Raw genomic sequence first — 9,540 nt, forward strand, 5'->3', positions numbered from 1 at the left:
TCAAAATTTATGTTTATCATATTATTTTGGCAATGCTATATATAAATGATATCTTATACATATAATTCAATTATAGCGATATGGAAATACCATATTATATGTATAAAGAAAAAAAATGTATAATAAAATATACATTGACATACAAATATGGCTAGTTGTATGGATATGCCGTATTCATTATATGGATACGGCATATAGATTATATAAATATGACCAAAAAATATTTTATATTGATATGGCAAATAAAGAAATTACTTGAATATGGAAATAAAAGAAGTTATATTGATATGGAAGAAAATAATGAGTCATATAGATATGTTGGCATCAGTACGAAATATGCCCAATTTACATACACCGGGGCCGCAGTACGAAAAATACCCAATATTTAGACGTCGTGGCCAAAAACATATATAGGGAGGCAGTGCTCGCCGACCGGCCGTATTGTTCAAAATTTATGTTTATCATATTATTTTGGCAATGCTATATATAAATGATATCTTATACATATAATTCAATTATAGCGATATGGAAATACCATATTATATGTATAAAGAAAAAAAATGTATAATAAAATATACATTGACATACAAATATGGCTAGTTGTATGGATATGCCGTATTCATTATATGGATACGGCATATAGATTATATGGATATGACCAAAAAATAATTCATAAAGAAATTATATGAATATGGCAGAAATAATTGGTTATATTAATATGATCAAATAATACTTTATATAAAAAAGTGAATATCTTTGGTTGGGTGGCAAAGAGAATTAAATATGCCCGATATATAGACGTCGTGGCCAAAAACTACTATAGGGTGAAGTGCTTGTCTGTTGGTCTATATATATACATATAATATTTTATGCGTACACATTATTATTATAGATAGTTAATATCTATCGTATGGGTGGCAAACGGAATTAAATAATTTCGATATTTAGACGTCGTGGCCAAAAACTACTATAGGATGGTCAGTGGTTGTCCACCAATTAATTATTGAACAAACCATATGAATATCATATGCTGTTGTCAATATAATGTATATCAATAATAATAAAAAATAAGGATGGTACAGTAAGTAGTCCATCTACTATTGAACAAAATATATTATAATATATACTTTTGTTATCAATAGAACAACATATATTAAAATCAAAATATTATCCGTATAAATTTGTTTCTTAAATGAAATTAAGACTTGGCTACGCGGTTAATATTATAAACCCATGATAATAAGGTGAAACAGAGGTCAAGTTTCTATTATATATAGAATAACAAATTGTTTCCGACTTTTATCGTTAATCTTTGGTGGCAGGTATATATGATAATTTATATTAAATTATTATATCCCCTGTCGTTTGGGCACAGAGTATCGCTTGCCGGTACAATGTGTTTACAAAAAGCATTATAATAAAATATAATTGCAATATTAGTGATCAAAATAATTTCATATGCGCTCGGTTTTATATCATATATTACCAGAGAGTTATATGGAAAAGATAAATTTTAAATTTATCATCAAAATGCAAATGATTTAACTCAATATTTATATTGGTTAAACAAAAATTGTACATGTGTGGATACAATAATTATGTATGTTGAACAAAAATGATATTTTAGAATGAAATATGTATATATAATATAATAAAAACTTATAGAAAGAACAATATATATTGAAAATTGTGTTATAAAAAAGTTGTACTTTTTCTTTAACATCAATTATAAACTTGTTATATTAGTGGCGAAACAAGTAAAAATTAAAGAACGTATACGAATGCCATATAAAAATGGCCGTATTCGAATTAAAATAGAATTATTTCACAAAGCAAAAAAAAAATATTGAATTAAAATCAATATTTAAGAAAAACCGAACATATAATATGGAAATAAAATCTATTATATTTATATTACTAATTTCTATTCAAAAAATATGAATGAAATATGAACGAAAACATTATTCTGGTTGATCCTGCCAGTAGTTATATGCTTGTCTCAAAGATTAAGCCATGCATGTCTAAGTACACACGAATTAAAAGTGAAACCGCAAAAGGCTCATTATATCAGTTATGGTTCCTTAGATCGTTAACAGTTACTTGGATAACTGTGGTAATTCTAGAGCTAATACATGCAATTAAAACATGAACCTTATGGGACATGTGCTTTTATTAGGCTAAAACCAAGCGATCGCAAGATCGTTATATTGGTTGAACTCTAGATAACATGCAGATCGTATGGTCTTGTACCGACGACAGATCTTTCAAATGTCTGCCCTATCAACTTTTGATGGTAGTATCTAGGACTACCATGGTTGCAACGGGTAACGGGGAATCAGGGTTCGATTCCGGAGAGGGAGCCTGAGAAACGGCTACCACATCTAAGGAAGGCAGCAGGCGCGTAAATTACCCACTCCCAGCTCGGGGAGGTAGTGACGAAAAATAACAATACAGGACTCATATCCGAGGCCCTGTAATTGGAATGAGTACACTTTAAATCCTTTAACAAGGACCAATTGGAGGGCAAGTCTGGTGCCAGCAGCCGCGGTAATTCCAGCTCCAATAGCGTATATTAAAGTTGTTGCGGTTAAAACGTTCGTAGTTGAACTTGTGCTTCATACGGGTAGTACAACTTACAATTGTGGTTAGTACTATACCTTTATGTATGTAAGCGTATTACCGGTGGAGTTCTTATATGTGTTTAAATACTTGTATTTTTTCATATGTTCCTCCTATTTAAAAACCTGCATTAGTGCTCTTAAACGAGTGTTATTGTGGGCCGGTACAATTACTTTGAACAAATTAGAGTGCTTAAAGCAGGCTTCAAATGCCTGAATATTCTGTGCATGGGATAATGAAATAAGACCTCTGTTCTGCTTTCATTGGTTTTCAGATCAAGAGGTAATGATTAATAGAAGCAGTTTGGGGGCATTAGTATTACGACGCGAGAGGTGAAATTCTTGGACCGTCGTAAGACTAACTTAAGCGAAAGCATTTGCCAAAGATGTTTTCATTAATCAAGAACGAAAGTTAGAGGTTCGAAGGCGATCAGATACCGCCCTAGTTCTAACCATAAACGATGCCAGCTAGCAATTGGGTGTAGCTACTTTTATGGCTCTCTCAGTCGCTTCCCGGGAAACCAAAGCTTTTGGGCTCCGGGGGAAGTATGGTTGCAAAGCTGAAACTTAAAGGAATTGACGGAAGGGCACCACCAGGAGTGGAGCCTGCGGCTTAATTTGACTCAACACGGGAAAACTTACCAGGTCCGAACATAAGTGTGTAAGACAGATTGATAGCTCTTTCTCGAATCTATGGGTGGTGGTGCATGGCCGTTCTTAGTTCGTGGAGTGATTTGTCTGGTTAATTCCGATAACGAACGAGACTCAAATATATTAAATAGATATCTTCAGGATTATGGTGTTGAAGCTTATATAGCCTTCATTCATGGTGGCAGTAAAATGTTTATTGTGTTTGAATGTGTTTATATAAGTGGAGCCGTACCTGTTGGTTTGTCCCATTATAAGGACACTAGCTTCTTAAATGGACAAATTGCGTCTAGCAATAATGAGATTGAGCAATAACAGGTCTGTGATGCCCTTAGATGTCCTGGGCTGCACGCGCGCTACAATGAAAGTATCAACGTGTATTTCCTAGACCGAGAGGTCCGGGTAAACCGCTGAACCACTTTCATGCTTGGGATTGTGAACTGAAACTGTTCACATGAACTTGGAATTCCCAGTAAGTGTGAGTCATTAACTCGCATTGATTACGTCCCTGCCCTTTGTACATACCGCCCGTCGCTACTACCGATTGAATTATTTAGTGAGGTCTCCGGACGTGATCACTGTGACGCCTTGTGTGTTACGGTTGTTTCGCAAAAGTTGACCGAACTTGATTATTTAGAGGAAGTAAAAGTCGTAACAAGGTTTCCGTAGGTGAACCTGCGGAAGGATCATTATTGTATAATATCCTTACCGTTAATAAAAAAATTTGTTAATACAAATTTAATACAAATTACCAATATATATATATATACATAATAATTATAATAATAATTATACCAAAAATATGATCTTAAAAGTAAAAGATCAAATAAATTTCGAACAAGCAAATCGAAATATTGTAATAATATAATATTATTACAAATAAATTAAATAGAAACAAACATAAAATTCGAACAAGCAAATCGAATTATTAATATAATAAAATATATTTTATATATTTATTATAAACTTTTGTGTGTATATGGACCATAATATACACGCGTTGCGAGATGTATTGGCCAACTAATTTGATGATGATCATACATTGGATAATGCAACAACCTAAAATATACAATGTTGTACCTGGTTTCAGGTTAATGTTTTATATAAAATTATCAATATATATTAACAAACAAATGCCATTACAAATAATACTTTGATATATATTGTTTATATAAAACTAAGACATTTCGCAGCATTTATTTTAGGTATATAAATACATTTATTGAAGGAATTGATATATGCCAGTAAAATGGTGTATTTTTAATTTCTTTCAATAAAAACATATTTGACCAAATTTAAAACCAATATTATAAAACTCTAAGCGGTGGATCACTCGGCTCATGGGTCGATGAAGAACGCAGCAAACTGTGCGTCATCGTGTGAACTGCAGGACACATGAACATCGACATTTTGAACGCATATCGCAGTCCATGCTGTTATGTACTTTAATTAATTTTATAGTGCTGCTTGGACTACATATGGTTGAGGGTTGTAAGACTATGCTAATTAAGTTGTTTATACAAATTTTATAATAAAATTTTATAAGCATATGGTATATTATTGGATAAAAATAATTTAATTATTTTATTCATAATATTAACAAATATATGAAAAACATTATCTCACAATAGTAATTAAACTTTGAGAAAAACGAAGAGGAATATTTTCTTTTTCAATCAAATAATACTGAGAAATGTCTAGCATAAAATATTATCTAGAATTGTCTCTTATTAATGATTTGAAATATGAAAAACGTTGACAATATTATTATTCTTCGTTAATTCGTTACAAATAAATGCCATTAATATATATATACGTCAGCTTTAAACGAATTTAATAAAATGTTTTATCATTATATATAAAGAATTAATTGCAAATAAAAGTTATATACAACCTCAACTCATATGGGACTACCCCCTGAATTTAAGCATATTAATTAGGGGAGGAAAAGAAACTAACAAGGATTTTCTTAGTAGCGGCGAGCGAAAAGAAATCAGTTCAGCACTAAGTCACTTTGTCTATATGGCAAATGTGAGATGCAGTGTATGGAGCGTCAATATTCTAGTATGAGAAATTAACGATTTAAGTCCTTCTTAAATGAGGCCATTTACCCATAGAGGGTGCCAGGCCCGTATAACGTTAATGATTACTAGATGATGTTTCCAAAGAGTCGTGTTGCTTGATAGTGCAGCACTAAGTGGGTGGTAAACTCCATCTAAAACTAAATATAACCATGAGACCGATAGTAAACAAGTACCGTGAGGGAAAGTTGAAAAGAACTCTGAATAGAGAGTTAAACAGTACGTGAAACTGCTTAGAGGTTAAGCCCGATGAACCTGAATATCCGTTATGGAAAATTCATCATTAAAATTGTAATATTTAAACAATATTATGATAATAGTGTGCATTTTTTCCATATAAGGACATTGTAATCTATTAGCATACCAAATTTATCATAAAATATAACTTATAGTTTATTCAAATTAAATTGCTTGCATTTTAACACAGAATAAATGTTATTAATTTGATAAAGTGCTGATAGATTTATATGAATACAGTGCGTTAATTTTTCGGAATTATATAATGGCATGATTATCATTGATTTTTGTGTTTATTATATGCACTTGTAGGATTAACAATGCGAAAGATTCAGGATACCTTCGGGACCCGTCTTGAAACACGGACCAAGGAGTCTAACATATGTGCAAGTTATTGGGATATAAACCTAATAGCGTAATTAACTTGACTAATAATGGGATTAGTTTTTTAACTATTTATAGCTAATTAACACAATCCCGGGGCGTTCTATATAGTTATGTATAATGATATTTATATTATTTATGCCTCTAACTGGAACGTACCTTGAGCATATATGCTGTGACCCGAAAGATGGTGAACTATACTTGATCAGGTTGAAGTCAGGGGAAACCCTGATGGAAGACCGAAACAGTTCTGACGTGCAAATCGATTGTCAGAATTGAGTATAGGGGCGAAAGACCAATCGAACCATCTAGTAGCTGGTTCCTTCCGAAGTTTCCCTCAGGATAGCTGGTGCATTTTAATATTATATAAAATAATCTTATCTGGTAAAGCGAATGATTAGAGGCCTTAGGGTCGAAACGATCTTAACCTATTCTCAAACTTTAAATGGGTAAGAACCTTAACTTTCTTGATATGAAGTTTAAGGTTATGATATAATGTGCCCAGTGGGCCACTTTTGGTAAGCAGAACTGGCGCTGTGGGATGAACCAAACGTAATGTTACGGTGCCCAAATTAACAACTCATGCAGATACCATGAAAGGCGTTGGTTGCTTAAAACAGCAGGACGGTGATCATGGAAGTCGAAATCCGCTAAGGAGTGTGTAACAACTCACCTGCCGAAGCAACTAGCCCTTAAAATGGATGGCGCTTAAGTTGTATACCTATACATTACCGCTAAAGTAGATGATTTATATTACTTGTGATATAAATTTTGAAACTTTAGTGAGTAGGAAGGTACAATGGTATGCGTAGAAGTGTTTGGCGTAAGCCTGCATGGAGCTGCCATTGGTACAGATCTTGGTGGTAGTAGCAAATAATCGAATGAGACCTTGGAGGACTGAAGTGGAGAAGGGTTTCGTGTGAACAGTGGTTGATCACGAGTTAGTCGGTCCTAAGTTCAAGGCGAAAGCCGAAAATTTTCAAGTAAAACCAAAAACGCAATATATACAAATCAAGCTAATATAATATACTTGAATAATTTTGAACGAAAGGGAATACGGTTCCAATTCCGTAACCTGTTGAGTATCCGTTTGTTATTAAATATGGGCCTCGTGCTCATCCTGGCAACAGGAACGACCATAAAGAAGCCGTCGAGAGATATCGGAAGAGTTTTCTTTTCTGTTTTATAGCCGTACTACCATGGAAGTCTTTCGCAGAGAGATATGGTAGATGGGCTAGAAGAGCATGACATATACTGTTGTGTCGATATTTTCTCCTCGGACCTTGAAAATTTATGGTGGGGACACGCAAACTTCTCAACAGGCCGTACCAATATCCGCAGCTGGTCTCCAAGGTGAAGAGTCTCTAGTCGATAGAATAATGTAGGTAAGGGAAGTCGGCAAATTAGATCCGTAACTTCGGGATAAGGATTGGCTCTGAAGATTGAGATAGTCGGGCTTGATTGGGAAACAATAACATGGTTTATGTGCTCGTTCTGGGTAAATAGAGTTTCTAGCATTTATGTTAGTTACTTGTTCCCCGGATAGTTAGTTACGTAGCCAATTGTGGAACTTTCTTGCTAAAATTTTTAAGAATACTAATTGGGTCAAACCAATTAGTTCTTATTAATTATAACGATTATCAATTAACAATCAATTCAGAACTGGCACGGACTTGGGGAATCCGACTGTCTAATTAAAACAAAGCATTGTGATGGCCCTAGCGGGTGTTGACACAATGTGATTTCTGCCCAGTGCTCTGAATGTCAAAGTGAAGAAATTCAAGTAAGCGCGGGTCAACGGCGGGAGTAACTATGACTCTCTTAAGGTAGCCAAATGCCTCGTCATCTAATTAGTGACGCGCATGAATGGATTAACGAGATTCCTACTGTCCCTATCTACTCACAGTCGATTTTGGATTGCTCGAGTGAGCAGACGTGTGTTTTCGTGCGCTCCGTTAGTTAATTCAAAAACAACAGTCCCCGGTTAGCTACATAGCTGAAACTAGCACCAAAATTCGTGTTTATTGCCTGTGAAAACGTTTTCGGTTTTTTCTGCATGAAAAACTGTGCGGTTGAGTGATATTTCGCGTTTTTCATTTTGTGAATTTTGTTTTCATATTTGCCTCATTTAGGCATATTTTATTTGACAGTTGTCTGAAAGGTAATTGTGACTTTGCTATTTGTCATATATTTGGTACGGAAATTGGACAAAGGTGTGTGACTTTGATAAGTGGTTCGAGCATTGGAATTTCAGCAAATCAGCTGATTGGGATACCAGATCAGCAAAATAGAGTCGGGGTTCCATCCAATATGGATGTTAGCGAGTCTGGGAGTGAACATGGGAGCAGCCGCAGTTCAGCCCGTGGAAGGACCGTGCGCGCTAGGGGAAAACGCAGTATGGGGCCGCCGTCTGATGCCTCACGGCAAATGGTTCCCGATATCGGTGGTACAACGGACACGCCAGTGTCTTTAGATGAAGAAAATGAGCCATTATGGATGGAGATGCCGAGTGCTGCTGCGATTGCCGCAAGTTCAGCTGACCCTGTGAATGCTGCTCTGAACGCCGCTGAAAACGCCGCTGCGACTATTGACGCCCCAGATACTGCACCCATTGTTACCCCAGATATTCCGGTAGTCTCCATCATGGAGAGGAAGGTAAAGATGGGAAGCGGTGCCATAGCACGAGAATTGGCGGACATCCGGACCTCGTTCGCGAAAGTATTGGTTGCCTCGACGACCAGCTCAAAACTGGCTGGAAAAATCCAGAATAATTTCAACAGGTATGAGGAGATTATCAGTGCTATGATGATTCACATTGGAGTCCTCGAGGATCGTGCAAGCAGACAACCAACGCCAACACCGGTCGTCTCGGCTGCCTCCTATGCAACTACTGCTGCAAGAGGCGCGCATCTTGTTGGCCAACCTGCTCCCCCCGTAGCCGCACCACGGAGCGTGAACATTCGCGAAACGTGGTCAGCGGTCGTTGCCGGCGACGATCCCACCCTCTCGGGAAGGCAGATTGCGGACAAAATCCGCAAGGAGGTTGCGCCCGCCCTGGGCGTTAGGGTTCATGAGGTGCGTGAGCTGAAGAGAGGCGGTGCTATTATTCGCACGCCATCTCGAGCAGAAATGACCAAAGTGGTCGCATCTGCAAAGTTCGCTGAGGTGGGCCTTAAGGTGTCGAGGAATCCGATTATAAAACCTCGGGTGATTGTGCAAGACGTTGACACCACCATAGGACACGAGGAATTTATGCTGGAACTCAAAGAGAAAAACTTTGAGGATTGGTCGATGAAGCAGTTTCAGAAAGCGGTGGTTTTGACCACAAAGCCCTGGTCTACTTGCCAACGGTGCAACAATTAACGTGACACTGGAAGTAGACGACCAGGCGCTGAGCCTTCTAGATGGTGGCAGAGTTTACATCAAGTGGTTCTCTTATCGCTGTCGGCGGCAAGTGCGCACCTACGCGTGTCATAATTGCCTGGGATTCGACCACAAGATTGACAACTGCAGGTATACGAAGCAGGTCTGCCGTCAGTGCGGACAGGATGGCCACAAAGCGGTACAATGTT

The 9,540-nt window shown here is 36.6% G+C and overlaps 2 non-coding genes and 1 pseudogene across 2 annotated transcripts; all 3 read left to right on the plus strand.

The window, feature by feature from the left end:
• Nucleotides 1-1,963: 1,963 nt before the first annotated feature.
• Nucleotides 1,964-3,958, plus strand: LOC138914567 (small subunit ribosomal RNA). The gene has a single exon (XR_011420410.1). It is a non-coding gene; the product is annotated as a small subunit ribosomal RNA (ribosomal RNA).
• A 621-nt stretch (nt 3,959-4,579) lies between these two features.
• On the plus strand, nt 4,580-4,758 carry LOC138914565 (5.8S ribosomal RNA). Its single transcript, XR_011420408.1, has one exon. It is a non-coding gene; the product is annotated as a 5.8S ribosomal RNA (ribosomal RNA).
• Nucleotides 4,759-5,156: 398 nt separating this feature from the next.
• LOC138914568 (large subunit ribosomal RNA) lies at nt 5,157-7,924 on the plus strand (annotated as a pseudogene).
• The last annotated feature ends 1,616 nt before the right edge of the window (nt 7,925-9,540 follow it).

Source organism: Drosophila takahashii, unplaced genomic scaffold (genome assembly GCF_030179915.1).
Source record: "Drosophila takahashii strain IR98-3 E-12201 unplaced genomic scaffold, DtakHiC1v2 scaffold_29, whole genome shotgun sequence".
NCBI lineage: Eukaryota > Metazoa > Arthropoda > Insecta > Diptera > Drosophilidae > Drosophila > Drosophila takahashii.